Source organism: Cupressus sempervirens, chromosome 5 (assembly GCF_028749045.1).
Source record: "Cupressus sempervirens isolate cs-2001-9-10 chromosome 5, ASM2874904v1, whole genome shotgun sequence".
Taxonomy (NCBI): Eukaryota; Viridiplantae; Streptophyta; class Pinopsida; order Cupressales; family Cupressaceae; genus Cupressus; species Cupressus sempervirens.
The window spans coordinates 838,158,013-838,174,264 of NC_143122.1; the positions used below are offsets into that span (position 1 = coordinate 838,158,013).

At 37.0% G+C, this 16,252-nt stretch overlaps 1 protein-coding gene across 4 annotated transcripts in view; it reads right to left on the reverse strand.

Annotated features, from left to right (window-relative positions):
* Positions 1–16,252, reverse strand: part of LOC149558487 (single-stranded DNA-binding protein WHY1, chloroplastic-like) — a 70,866-nt gene that overhangs the window by 29,759 nt on the left and 24,855 nt on the right. Inside the window, exon 2 of one of the 4 annotated variants that reach the window (XM_089832697.1) lies at positions 8,736–8,800. The exons of the other annotated variants lie outside the window; for them this stretch is intronic. The gene's annotated coding sequence lies outside the window, so the exon portion shown is untranslated. The remainder of the gene's footprint in view (positions 1–8,735; positions 8,801–16,252) is intronic. 4 annotated transcript variants of the gene reach the window in all.

The window sequence follows — 16,252 nt, forward strand, 5'->3', positions numbered from 1 at the left end:
GTTGGACTGAAAACCAACCTAGACAAAGCACGAGTGATAGTGGAAATGGAAGCCCCTACGGATATGACCGGAGTCAAATCCTTCCTTGATCTTATTGGATATTATCGCAGATTTATCAAGAATTTTGCACAAATATCGTACCCGTTGGATAAGTTCACGAGGAAGGGGGAGCCAACGTTTGGAAGGAAGCACAAGGAGAGGCCTTCAAAGAGTTAAAAACAAGGTTGTTGGGTGCTCCCATTCTCGCATTCCCTAATTGGGATAAGGCATTTTAGGTACTCATGGATGCATTGAATTATGTCATCGAGGCCACCTTGGCTCAAGAAGGGACAAATGGACTGGATCACCCGATATACTTTCCAAGCCAATTGTTGTCCAAACCAGAGAAGAATTATAGCACCACAAAAGAGAAGCCCTCAGAATGGTTTACTTTGTTCAAAAGTTTCAGTATTGCCCATTGCCTAACCCATTTACTTTCTATGTGGACCACGAAATCCTCATGTACTTGGTCAATAAGCTCATTGTTCAGGGGAGAGTCAATGGGTGGCTTCTACTACTTCAAGAGTTCACATTCAAAATTGTGGTATGGCCAGGGCATAGCCACGTGACTGTCAACCAACTGTCACATATCAAGTCTCGTGAGCCACCATTCGAAGTCAATGATGACTTTCTCGATGCACATTTTTTTCAAATTGTCATACTCCCTTCGTGGTATACCAGTATAAGGGAGTATCTATCCACAACCCAGTTCCCACAGGACATGCCTCTAGGAGAATGGAGAAAGTTGGTTTTACAGAGCCAGATTTTTCCATTCATCAATGAATTACTATACAAAATGGAGGCAAACCAAGTACATATACAATGTGTGATGGAAGAAGTACCAGGCGTACTTCGAGAAGCCCACGAAGGATCAACAAGCAGACACATGGGTCCCGACACCACAAGAAAGGTGCTCCTAGCTGGCTTGTGATGCCCGAAACTACATAATGATGTGAGAGAATGGGTTGTTTGGATGCGATACTTGTCAAAGAGCAAGCAGGCCTCTTAAATGCAACTTTATGTCACTCAACCCTTCACACGCATAGAAGTTGTTTGAAAGATGGAGGTTAGACTTCCTTGGAGCCCTCTAGGTTAGTCGTGCCCAAAGATGCCAATACATAGTAGTGACCACCGAATACTGAACAAAATGGGTGGAAGCACGAGCACTACCAAATAACTCTACATTAAGCATAGCAAAGTTTATTTGTGAACAAATCATAACGAGGTATGGAATCCCGATCCAACTGACCGATGACAAAGGTGGACATATTGTGAACCATGTTATCTAGTTGTAACACATACAAACGAGGAGGATGAGACGAAGACAATGTCAGAGCCTTAGTCACTATTTGTGGGTCCTATATTGTCTTCCACATCACACTTGATGCCCACTACAAGTGTTATTTCCGCCCCGACATTTGGCTGAAATCGGACCCCTATTGTTACGACTCCAATTGTAACGACAGCAAGAGTGCCCATACTGGTACACAAGCCAAAGCCAGCAGCAAAAGAAGCCCTCATTGTAGTTCCTGAGATGCAGAGTGAGATGCCTCAAGTGGTTGAGACAATTCTGGTGGGAGGAAAGGTTACAGAGTTACAGCCCTCACTGTCAAGAGAAGTAACTCAAGAGGTTGGGATGGAGGTCCCAGATGTAGAAGGTATTACGTCACAAGTCTGACTTGAGGTGATTGGATCAAATGCTATGGTGAAGATTGATACAACACTATTGGTTGATCTAGTGGGAGATGCCTCAGCTAAGGCAGTGATGGACAATGCAAGTGCCTACCTCATGAAGAGGTTTCAGATTGCAAACACCAAGGCACTCCATTCAGTCCCCCGTGAGGAAAGTACATCCTTCAATGAAAGCATTGGATATGGCAACCCAAGGACATGTAGTCGAACTAGAGTTAGAGGCCACAGGAGACGAAGACCACACGACACCTAATATGGAAGGAGGTGTAGCAGAGGGGAAGTGTTCTCCGAGAGTGGAGTTAGAGACCATGTCACCGATGGCAAAAGTAGTGTATGATTCAGATGATGAGAGTACAAGCATATCTTATTGGTCTTACTGATGTGGTTGAGAGAGTCGAGTGCTTACACATGCGGCAAAGTCTAAATCAAAGGAGTTGACCCATGTTTTGTACTATATGCAAGAGGGGTGTCCTTCAGCCTTCCAAAATAGTTTAGAGGAAAGGGGGTGGCCAGTGATAGAGACGCCCGATATGATGGCCGAGTGGACTACTAAAGAGGTGTCATTGTCAGATAGCAGTCGCATTGCAAAGCTCACCTATAAGATACTAGAGGCATACAAAGACACTTTTCTTAGCAATGTACAAAGGAAAATAGAGAAAATAAAGCTTCTCAAATAGTCACTCAGCAGGTAGGAACATGCAGCACTTATGGCTCAACTAGAGGCAGCCACACAGGGACCAAAAATATGGCCAAGACACAATTAGTCGAGGCAAGAGCAACATGTGAGAGGAAGGAGGCTGAGGTGAAGGACGTTGCGCTTATGCTAAAGAAAGCAGTCGAAGTAAACTCACAGGCACATGCAGATTTGCATATTCGTACACAGCAAGGGCACCAGCTCTAGCAGCTAGTGAACCCTCTAGGGACGATTCATATGCCCCCTTCTTCTTAGTCTCATGTCCTGTAATTGTTATTATTCCCATTTGTGTTTCCATCCTGCCATTTTGGATGTCGTCCAGAGACTTTTTTTTTTTTTTGTTGGGGGGGGGGGGGGGAGGGGGTGAGGATGATGTTGTAGGGAAACTTGTGTAGTTAAGTAGTTGGCATAACCAAGGGAGTAACACGGGGGCGACGATTTGCCTCGCACCCCCTTAGACACTATATGCATGAACCTTCTTCGTTGTCAAAGGCAAATTGCATATTGTGAATGTAATGTAACCTTGTGTTTGGTGATCAATGAATATATGAATTACTTCTTAGTTCTATATATTTCCTGTATTGAATATCTTGCTTCTGTATCTATGCATTAAGTTCTTGTTACCGTACGAAGATAAACAATTTCTACACATTCCCAAGAGTGCATGTTTGCCAGAACCCTGCTCATTGCTTTCTCTTTCCCTATCCAAGTCTCATCTTCCATAAAACCTAGCACAATAAGCCATGAGGTTCTCATGTAAATGCCCTCTTGGCCTACTAACATGATACAAGTGCTCTCTTGACCTCTTTGCATGATAAAAGTGATCTCTTGGCATCCTTACATGATGCAATTGATCTCTTACCCTCCTTATATGACCCTCTTTACTATTATGGGAAGTAATTGGTAAAATATTTGCTTATTATTAATAGAGATCAATAGATCAATATATACAAATGAATAAATGGTATTTCCTTAGGAAACGATCATAAAGAATAGAAACATTCTATTCTAGCTAACAGAGAACTAAAAGTTAACTAAAATCTAACTAAATACTAGAAAGAGTCTAATATTTAGAATAGATAACCATTAAATAGTAATAGAAATTATCTATTGTCGTAATACCCTCCCTTATTGATTAATCTATTGACTAGACCAAGTTGTTCTTTGAATTTGACAAACTTATTTGGACCAAGAGGATAGGTGAGAAAGTCTACAATCTGGTCCTCTATAGGAACATACTAAAAGTTTTGTCTCGTCTTCAACCAACTATCGTATGTAATGACAGTAACAATCCACATGCTTGGTTCTTTCATTGAAGACTGGATTCCATGCTAACTTGATAACACCTTCTTTATCAACAAAGTTGTTGAGCCTGTTGGTAACAACAACATATCCCCAAGCATATGACGAAACCAACTTCACAACCTGCCTTAATTGTCCCTTTGTATTCAGCCTTTGTAGACAAGAGTGTTTGTTGCTTCTCACTGGTCCATGTGACCACAGTGGATCCCAAGCTAAACACATCCAAAAGCTGACTTTTTATCGACATAACCTACCCAATCTAAATATGTGAACCCACTGAGTTTAGGATTAGAACTTCAAGAGTAAAGAAGTCCATAATCTGCAATGACCTTCAAATAACGAAACACGCGCTTTGTTGTCATCCAATGATCAACCTTGGGAGCTATCATAAAGCATGAGATGTACCTAATTGCAAAGTTGATATTAGGTCTAGTAGCAAAGAAGTAGATTAGGTTGCCTACTAGTTGCCTATATGTAGTATCATAACCTAGAGGAGAATTAGACTTGACAGATAACTTCAGAACTTTCTCCATGGGTGTAGATGCAAGCTTGCAATCATGCATATGAAACTTGTATAATAGAACCCTAGCATATTTAAATTATGAAAGGAATATACCAGAAGATTGCTACCAAACCTCAACCCCTAGACAATAATGCATGAGCCTAAGGTCAGTCATATCAAAAGATTGGCATAAACTTTGTTTGATTCCCTAAATCAAAGATGTTGAGCTGTCAATGATGATCAAATCATCCACATAAATGAGTAGAAGGATGATGTCACTATTAGGAGTTTTGATTTACAAATTTGAGTCTCAAGAACTCCTCTGGAAACCTTGGTCATTGAGGTACTTATCAATTTTCATCTAACATGACCTAGCCAACTTCAAACCATAAAGAGCTTTCACCAGTAGAAGAACCCAGTATTCTTTACAAGCAACCTTGAAACCACAAGGTTGCGTCATGCAGACCTCTTCTTGAAGATCACCATTCAAGAAAGCACTCTTGACGTCCATCTGATGGACCTTTCGGTCAAACTGTGTTATCATGGCTAAGACTAATTTGATACTGCTCATCTTTGTAGTGGGAGAAAAGGTCTCCTCATAATCAATGCCTAGACATTGAGAAAAGCCCTTCGCAACTAAATGAGCTTTCTACATATCCAAAGTACCTTTAACTTGTATTCTATTTTGTAGACACATTTGTAGCCAATGGGTTTCTTCCTTGATCAAAGATCATAAAGAACCTGGGCATTATTCTTCAACAAGCTTTGGTGTTCAGACTTCATGACCCATTCCCACTCTAGAATTCCTTTAGCCTCGGATTATGTCTGAGATTCAAACACATTGTAAATGTTGGCCATGAGAGCAAAATTAACTCTCTATAGGTTTGCGCTTTTTTCTCGAGCAGTTCTCCCATCAATGAGCTCATCATCTCGAAGATCAGCAAGTGTCTTAGCCCACAACTTAGGCCGGAGAGGAGAAGGACCAACATTATGTAACATCCCGATTTCCCAGGTCTAATTTATCATTCAACATACTCAAGGAATACAATTACTATTTCGTTTCATAGGAAGACAGTTATATCATTCGTGTTCATGTGAATAAGATTAACCATTAAAATCAGTCAAACAAATTTTCTTAACTAAATACTTGAAGTACCATCAAATTAAATTACTACAGAAATTAAAAACCACATACCTCGAAAAATTGAGTTCAAATCAAAACTTGGGATGCTTCTACAACCACCCGGGTTAGTCCACAAATACACTATAACAATTTCATATGATGACTATCATCTACAACTACTACATTAAAATCAAATGATAATTTTAAATAAATACCACTAAATTTTAAATTAGGGCATCACATACCACTATATCAATTAGGGCATCACCTACCACTGATTCAAATAGGACTTCCAATACCACAGATTCAACTAGGGTTTCGATACCACTGTATCATTTAGGGTTCCAATCATCTCTCAAATCAATTAGGGCTTCAGATTCTTTTTCCTCTGATTACTTAACTGTGACAAAATCTCAAGATTAGAAAATATACTTATATTCGTTATTCATATTATGAAAGTAAAATGACAATAACAATGAAATAATTCAATTAAATCTTACCTCCTCATAAATAAAAAGATAATACCTGTTTCCGGTAAACATTTGAATGCATGGCTTATCTCTGTTTGACGCATGTCCAATATCTTGAGAGAGGTGAAACATTGTCAGGGGCTTAACCACCCAACCTCGGACCACAACATATCCCCACATGATCTCTAACGAAAAAGGCCCTCCCTGCCCGAAATTGACAGGGAACATCTTACCATTCATTGGGCTTCATGATATATTACACGCCATACAACTTAGCAGCAGGAGATCACCATAACAGGAATTTGCATGCACTATTAATTAATTCATATTAAAGAGATAAACATTGAATTGTCATAATTGATTACTGAATTGAATTCGTGTTACTTCAGATTCCTCTTTTCACCTCGTCACCCTTTTTCTTGGCTACACACCCAGGTGAGTTCTAGGAGTTAGGAATTTTTAGTACAACCAGTTCTATCAATTTATTCAAGAAGACTACATGCATCCAACATCTCACAGTCTATGATTAAAAGATTTCAAATTGAATGTTTAATTTAATTAATATTAATCATAACTGATTTCTCTTTAACTCCACCTTTTCACCATTTCATGGCATATTCACCGGTGAATCCTAGGTATTAGAAAATCTATAGTATTCTAATCTTGTTTATGATAGCATAGCATTAATGTTTATTCACACAATTAATTTAAGTTTTCTACAGTTACCTTTTGAATTTCAAAATGATATAAATCACAATGATACTTATTGAAAGAGGAAAGGATTGAAAAACTTATATGATTTATTTTCAACTCTATCAATATATAATTTGTTCATATTAATAGTGCCTGAACAGATAAATATATTCTATATGATGGTGCCACTATGGAAAAATTCATCTTCAAGGCCATATGGAATCTTTACCAGATAGATTGTGTATGTTATTTCAGTAATTATAGTAAGTGATTTGCTTTGGCAAGTAAAAATAAAATCAATGAGGGCACTAATCAATAATGATAATCTGTTAAGAATTACCTGTCTATAATAGCTGAGTAATTAGGAAATGGAAAGTTTTGAACCACAAATTTTAAATACATTATCTAACTTATTTCGGAAATTGTACCATTCGGTATAACAAAATCAAACCTTCAAACGAGTATAGTTGTTTCACCTAAACATTTCAATCTATTAAACAAATTTGTACAATCCCGACTTCCTTAAGTGCCCCCACTAATTGGCCCTGCCCGACTATTATATCACACTGTAACAATAATCAATTCAGAATTACATCACAAAGATAATATGAAGATGCCAACTTCCAAAGTTGAAAAAGGTGATTTGTAAAACTGTTAGAGCTTTATTGGGGTTAAAAAGAGCCGCAAAATGTAACCCAGTTCAAGTATAAAATCTATATTCTAAAAAACTTCAACACTAAATAACTTACGGTATAGGTAGATTGCATATATTCAAATATAATTCTCATGAATTTTATACCTGCGAAAACTCATAATAAGGATAAGGATAGTCTCAGATCGCCCAGTACAACGCCAAACAAGAGAGTGACCTGCAACTTGGAAATAACCTGTTGACCCACAACGCATTGGTTGAGTCCCATCCTTTCTCTCATAACAGAAGATATATGTCGGGATTCACAGCAGATGGTTAAAGATGCTTGCAAAAATCCGATTGCATAACAGGAAGATACTCAGCAGTAAGGAAGGTGTACACCCAGTATCCCCCCTCATGGGATTCGAGAGGCACGTTATATACAAACCCGACCATGGCTCTTAAAAGTTGAAACCGAGACTTCTTGACTTCCACACGTTAATAATGCAACAAACCATCTAAGTTATCATAATCCGCTCACACGCCACCCTAGAAAAAGAAGAGGGTCGAGGATGGTTAAAGAAAACTGATTCCAAAATGAAAGTCGGGTGCTTCCCATCAATTTCAAAGCAAGAATTCACTCAAATTCCAAGATGACCATTCAAATTCAAATATTAAATTGACCAAGAAGAGAGAAAAGAATTTGAAATTTATAATAATTCCATTAGTATAATTCGAACATTATTATAACGCACAACAAAACATCACTCTATTTATTAAATGATAATGGTGCCAAATCATTTTGCATTATATGCATGTATTTAAATTATTATTAAAATAATATGACAAAAGATAAATTAAAACCCCATTAAGATTCGTTTTATATTTTAACTCAATTTTTTTTTAATTAAATTATTTATTTAAATAACTCATGCAGTTCCTCAGATGTATCCTGATTCAAATCGCTAGGTCCTCTACCTGTCTGCCCAGTGATGGTGATACCTTGCCTAATTCTTTTCTGATAATGATTTCACCCCTTCGACATGCTTCCTACAAGGAAATCCTTCATAATTAATTTATATATTATTTAATCATAATAGTTAACCTTTCATCTTAATTCTATGAATTCGTGATTAATGATCAACTAACATGTCATCTTCACCTGAAATCATAACAACCATCTTACCATTTCGCCAAATTATATTAAATTAAACTGCCAACTAACTTCATGTGAACCTCAACGGCTATATTTCAAGCTAGGTCAAAAATTGGGATGTAACATACCATTCCCCTTGTGGTTCATCGTCCTCGATGAACTTGAAATTGCAACGAACATTATAAAGAGGTATTTTAAAATTGGAATGTAACATACCATTCCCCTTGTGGTTCATTGTCCTTGATGACCTCTACATTTGAGACAGTAAAAGGATATTCCACAAACAAGATATATATAACATTGTGATATCATTTCTTTTCTCAATTGGGTCAGAATCAAAATCATAATCAAAACTCAAGCTCTATTTTTTTTTTACTTTATAGTTTCCAAAAAAATACTTGCATGGTAACATAGAATTTAAACACGTACTCACCTGAGTTATCTTTACCTTACTTGGGGTTTTCTTAGCATCATTTGAGTTGATTCTATTTCATGTTCCTGTCATAATCATGTAGGCACTCATCATATCATTAGTTTGATTCCATATTGATATGTTCATTTAAGAGGATTTTTCAAGGTTCAATTACTAGAAGTAAGATAAGTATTCAAAAATTGAAATTCTTCAACTAGCAAGTTCTAGATCATAACGTGATCATAATTTAGATCACTCATATGTACCATCTGGCATATGGCCCTCATTAATTGATAGATCTTCCTTGCAAACTTACAGATTACCTATAATAGGTTAGTGAATACATGTTTTTCCATTGTAACCTTGGCCTTCAAGCCCAATATTTCATTAGAATAATCATTTCATGGTAGGATATCTCCAAAACAATATACAACAGCTCAATAAGTAAAATCAACATCGCATGTGTATTATACATGTATAACAATGTGTCAAAGGGTAAAAACATGATATACTATGCAAGATCATCAAATCAAGACAATAAGCATCTGAAACAGTTCATAAGATTCTCATCATTCATCTATAAATATTTGGAAATTCATCTTTCCCATTTCTATGATTCAGGCTTCCCTGCCCATTTCACCAAAAGTTTACATCTGTAAACAAACTTTGATAGTTCTAATTATGCAAGTGTGTTTACTCCTTACTAGAGCACATAATGATCTTGTCGTTTAACCAGCATCAGAAAGGATCATGGTTCACAGTTTTTGTTTTCATTCAGGTCAAGTTCAAATAGGTAACAATTTATTTCTTTCATTAATTTGGGTCGACAAACCCGATCATGATGGATTTAGATAACATTTTATCAAGATTATAAACTGTGTTTGGATTGCGCAAGTCTCGGCATCAGGACTCTTTTTAATCTTCTCATTCTTGACAAAGAATGGCCCTCCCACCAGGGATAAGGCATATGTAAAATTCTGGTCCTGCCATCTAGGTAATCAGGTGGGTTGAAGTCCCAACAGTTATTTGACGAAATAACTAAAGCGTCTGGACAATCAACAAGATCAATTGTTCCGACAAATCTGCCTAATTAAAGTCACAACAGTTATTCGACAAAATAACTGAAGCATCTAGACAATCCACCCTGGCCAAGGATTTCAAAAATTGGGTCATCAAACCTGATCTCCACCACTCAGTTTGCCAATCCTTTTATCTTTTTAATTAGGTTTTGTCTTTATGATATAGTTTATACATTTGTCCACTTTATATCATTTCAGCCTTCCTAGCTATTTTGAATGATTTTCCATTGTTTTTTTTTTTTTTTTTCAGTTTTGATTGCAATATCCGGATATGCAAAAATAAATCTTTTTCAACTTTTACTTTTCCAGTTTCTTAAAAACAGTGTTGGACCCAAGGTTTCAGTGTTGAACCCAGCGCTCTGATACCACATGTATTCACCGGTGAATATGCCATGAAATGGTGAAAAGGTGGATTTAAAGAGAAATCAGTTATGATTAATATTAATTAAATTAAACATTCAATTTGAAATCTTTTAATCATAGACTGTGAGATGTTGGATGTATGTAGTCTTCTTGAATAAATTGATAGAACTGGTTGTACTAAAAATTCCTAACTCCTAGAACTCACCTGGCTGTATAGCCAAGAAAAAGGGTGACGAGGTGAAAAGAGGAATCTGAAGTAACACGAATTCAATTCAGTAATCAATTATGACAATTCAATGTTTATCTCTTTAATACGAATTAATTAATAGCGCATGCAAATTCCTGTTATGGTGATCTCCTGCTACCAAGTCGTATGGCGTGTTATATATCATGAAGCCCAATGAATGGTAAGATGTTCCCTGTCAATTCCAGGTACGAAGGGCCTTTTTCGTTAGAGATCGTGTGGGGATATGTTGTGGTCCGAGGTTGGGTGGTTAAGCACCTGACAATGTTTCACCCCTTCGACATGCTTCCTGCAAGGAAATTCTTCGTAATTAATTTATATATTATTTAATCATAAATAATCATAACAATTAACCTTTCATCTTAATTCCATGAATTCACGATTAATGATCAACTAACATGTCATCTTCACCTGAAATCATAACGACCAACTATCTTACCATTTTGCCAGATTATATTAAATTAAACTGCCAACTAACTTCATGCGAACCTCAACGGCTATATTTCAAGCTAGGTCGAAAATTGGGATGTAACACATTAGCATCAGGAGATGCTCTGTAATTAGGTTCCTCATTAGAAGAATCTGGATCAAAATCAGGTGAAGCACCTGCATATCTAGGTGATCCTGCAAGAGAAGTCAAAGATGTTTGTACAGGAATCAATGGTATAACTAGAGTTGTTGGAGCTGTTGGAGCCTCCCATCAAGTGGACCTAACGGAAGCCGAACTCCCAAATCATGAGCATTCATAGGCTGATCTGTCGGATCTAGAACAGGAGAAAAAGGCGTGAATAGTACTCATTGCTCATTAAAGACTACATCGTGACTATATAGGAGACAATATGTCTCAATGTTGATCAAGTGGTAGGCTTTGTGAAGATTATTGTATCTAGCGAGCATGAGTTTTTGACTCTTGGCATCCAACTTGGGGTGTGATACATCAGGGATCCAAACATAAGAGAGACGAAAACCTTCAGGTGACTGATTTTAGGCTTGCAACTTGACCTAGCCTCTTCCAAAGTCTTACCTAGGACTATCACAATGGGCGACAAGTTCAAAACATAAACTACAATGTTAACTGCTTCAGCTCAAAACTTCTTCAGAACATGTTCGTGGTCGAGCATGGATCGAGCCATCTCAATGATTGTTTTGTTCTGATGTTCAACTACATTGTTTTGTTGTGGTGTATGGGGTGTGCTTGACTGGTGCTTGATGCCATGAATATCATAGAAGCTAGAGAATTCATTAGAACAAAATTCCCCCCCCCCCCCCCCACTCTCCCAAACTATTTTTCAGCTAGAGGTTTAAACTTCTGAAATACAATAAACAATTCTGATTTCATTTTAAGAAAATAGACCTACATTTTTCTACTGAAATCATCAACAACAAAAAATACCTGGACACATGAACAAGAAGAGTAGCCATCGGGTTGCAGATATCAGCACAAACAAGTTGAAGTACCTAAGAAGCCCCCCATGAATCACCAGTTTTGAAAGGTGTGCGATGTTGCTTCCCAGCCTAGCATGCATCACAAACTCCAAGCTACTGATTCTAAAACTTTGGTAATCCGAGGACAAATTGTTCACGAGCAAGTTGAGAGAGATAATGCACATTTAAGTGCAAATTTTGTTCATGCCAAAGTGAGCTAATAGGCAACCACCAAGCAAATATACTTAAAGTTCCGAGAATCACCAGAATCAGCAAGTCTAAAAAGACCATGAACCTCAAGACCAATTGCAACAACAAATTGGGTCTCCCTCTCAGTGATGGTGCATTGATGTGAACTGAAGCTGACATCCAACCGTGGAGAGTGCCGCGGCAACTAACTGACTGAGAGTAGATTTAGTTCCATCATTGGGACGTAGTACACATTAAGAAAAATGAGATTCCTCCCAGCTGACTGACTCTAAATGTTGCCTTTGCCACAACAGTATACTCTTCCCCTCCACCAAAAATAACTAAATCTGAAAAAGCCTGGTAGTCAGTGAACTAGTCTTTGCAGTGGGTGAAATGACGAGAGGCACATAAATCAATGTACTAGGAAGACGACTTAGTGTAAAAGGCAGATTTTGTCTACTCAATGTGCTCTGCACTATTCACTTTTGGTTGAACCAGATTGCTTAGATTGGGTGGCGAAGTGTTTACGACATTCAACCTTCATGTGACCATACTTGTGGCAGTAGTTGCATTGAATGTTCTTTTTCTTGAAGCCTTTTGATGCTGGAGCAGAGGACTCCTGCTGAGAAGACTGTTGTGAACGGGACTTGCCCTTATCCTTCTGAAAGTATTTAGTAGCAAAGGGTTGCTCTATGGATGTAGAGCTAGAACTACTACTGAACTGCTATTTCCACTGATCTTGTTGTAGCACAAGTGTACAAAGATCTGTGAGCTTCAGATCAAGACCAATAGAAGTGATGGTGACAGTCTCGAGAAAACGCTCGTACAACTTGGGTAAACTTTTCAGGATTATTACCACATTGTCCTCTTCCTCCATCTTGTGTCCAATGGTAAGCAACTGATCACAAATTTCTTGAATCTTATCCAGGTGTTCCTTAAGCAATTTCCGCTCATCCATGACAACAGAAAACAAAGGATTCTTGAGAAATAAGGCCCTACTTTTGTCTGAAGTATCGTGAAGTTGCTTGAGATGCTCCCATGTCTCGGCAGTTGTCTTGCAGAATGGAATCTAAGGGAGTTGATCATCAGCTATGGATAATTTGAGAAGCATCATTGCCTCCTAATTATTCTGATCAAAGGTTATCCTAATCAATAACACTTGGAGTCGGACGTTGTGTAACACCTAGAACAATCTAATCACTATTTCGATATTCAAGGATTGTAATCTGATCACTATGTTGATATTCAAAGATCGTTAGCATCCACTGCTTCCATGTGCCATAATTCCGACCATTGAATTTCTAATTTCCCTTGAGTAGAATATTTGTTCAAGATGCCATAGCCAAAGAGTGAAAAACGTCCACAATTTGTACGAAAAAATGACCAAAAAATGCAATCACTTTTTGTAGAGTGTTGGTCATGCAAGCAACAAAAACATGACCAAAAATATTTGCGGCTACAAAAAACCATGAACAAAGCCAAAAATCAAGCAAGAGGAGTTCGCACAGCATTCAGAACAAATTGCAATCTAAAAAGAACCAGGAATGGTCAAGATTTCGAGAGAAAATGTCACTGAGAAAACCTATTCGGGTTCAATAAAAAATGATTTTTCCAAAAACGACCAACAAATCCAGGCTGAAAATCATTTTCAAACAAAAACGGCACTATAATTTTAAACAAAATTATTAATTTTTATTTGAAAAAAATTGAAATATTTGCTCTGATACCATACTTGCTTATTATTAACAAAGATCAATAAATCAATATATACAAATGAATAAACAATGCTTCCTTAGAAAACGATCGTCAAGGATAGAAACATTCTATTCTAGCTAACAAATAAGAAATAGTTAACTAAACACTAACTAAATATTAGAAAAAGTCTAATATTTACAATAGATTACATTACATAACCATTAAATAATAGTAAAAATTATCTATTGTCGTAATATCTACCCTCCTCTTACACCTCAATCCCACCCTACAAGGTGGGTTGCAGACAATTGAGACTTATATTCTATGATAACATTCATCTTACCAATATCCATTACTAATGAATGCATGTATCTAGATAGATCTCAATCACTTGTATATAGGAAGGATGCTGAAATGTCTCATCTGGTATAATATAATGTTGATACATAGTAGCTTCAGTCAGATATAAGGATGATTGCTTGTATTGATTATATATGTGCATGTGCATGTATGTCAGTTCATTATACACAGTTCTTGTGCTCAACAAGAATTATCATTTCATATATCTTGGAGACGAAGAAATCATTGTTGTATTTAATCAAAACTCTATATATCACAGTAAATATACTGAAATCTGAATTTGCCAATTATATTATTCTCTTGGTACAGATCGAGTAATGATCTGATATACATGTGTAGAATTGATCAAGCAATGATCAAGCATACTAATATTGGAACACAATTTGGATCAAGCAATTGATCCATTCACTTTCTATGCAGATCGACGATTTGCAATAATAAAATTAGTTAAGTACTATCTAATCCAATCTGGGTTATGACTAAGTTTGTTTAAATCAAGAGCCATGACATGAACAGACATGGCTCCACATTGTGGAGACATGTCCTTTCATGACATGTCTCTTAGAGACAATACTTATACCAATATCAAATGGTCAAGAGAGATATAGAAATCAATTAATATTCTCTCCTTGGAAGTTCGGCAATTCCAGTTGTATATTTAAAGTGTAATCAAATTCAACAATGACAAATATATCTAAACTTTACATATCAGTCTGCCGATTTCCAAAGGAGTTCTTGTCTATAGCTGCTGAATAATCTTATAAGTCACCTTAGTCCTTTTGGGTGTTGGTGCTAACTTGCTTCTATATTTCCTTGTGATTGTGTTTGCAGATGTAATGGACTACTGAGCATGTGTAATTGCTTGACTGATCTGTTCATGTCCTATACTCTGATCTGCCCTTTAATGAGTAGTGATTATTTATTGCCTTGATTCACAGCTCAATATATCCCCTTCAACACTTGGAATGAATCCTCTATACTTTAATAATGGAAAGATCATCACCTTTCATAAGGGTTGAGTCTCCACTTTCAATTGTTGCCTTCGAGAATAGTATATTTATTCCCCAAATTGATCTCCCTTGGATGTCCTCAAGTTAAATCTTCTGCCCTTATATCCGCCAATGTAAGGGAGAGTAACACCTATTCATAATGGTCACAACCATTCACTATTACAACCCTTTGAAAGGGTTACAACCCTTCATCATTGCTGCCACTTCAAAAGAATCACTTCCTTCTCTTCTTCCCATGACATTCTTCTTCGATTAGCTTCCTTAATTCCTTTTGTCTATTCTTTCTTCCTTTGGAATATCTCCTAACAAATATGCTCCCATCCCTTTTTATATCTCATGTTTGAAGGAGTCACAACTCTTCATTGCATTCCTCTTGGTCTTTCATTAAGCTCAATTAGCTTTTAATAATATTATATTCAATTTTCATATTTATTTATTATTATTTTAATATTTTAATTTTAATTTTATTATTTATCATTAAATCCTGTGGAGTCATGCTCTTTGTGTTTCCCTGGGGTCTTCCAGAGTTGGTTCTCACTCTCTTCGTGTTCAGACTGATCATCATATTAACAGAGAAGAACGGATCTGTAAGCTGTGTACTTTAGCAAAGGTTGAGATAGAAACCCACTTTATTTTCAGATGCCCTATCTTTTATGAGATCAGAGAGAGATTTTATTGTTTTTTCCGAGACTGTTTTTCTCTTGCAGCCTTCTTTTGTTACTATAACCAGCGATGTCTAGCGCTCTATCTTCAGGAGGCCACTCTACTTCGTGATGATACTTTATAGTCACTACTTCCTCAGCGGCGTAGCTTTGATCAACCTATTACTGCTTTTTTTGCACCTTTATCTCCTTTGTGAGGTGTGAAAAGGCCAACTAGTTCTACCAATGGTCATTCTAGATCTGTTAGATCTTGCAGTGGTTTCTTGCGTCAGTGACACTCCTCCATGAGTTCACAGAGACAGTTCAAGGCTCCTATCAATTCACAGTCTTATCCTTTTGTGACTGATTTCTTTTTGCCAAGAAAGGACTCCTAGTCTTTTTCTTGTTCTCTCTCCTCTTCTTTTCTTGTTGTTTCATGTGTTTGCTTTTCTCGGACACCGTTTGGTGCTCCTGCTATTATCAGCTATCTGGTTGTAAACTCTCAGTCCCATAGATCTTTTGGGGTCTTTTG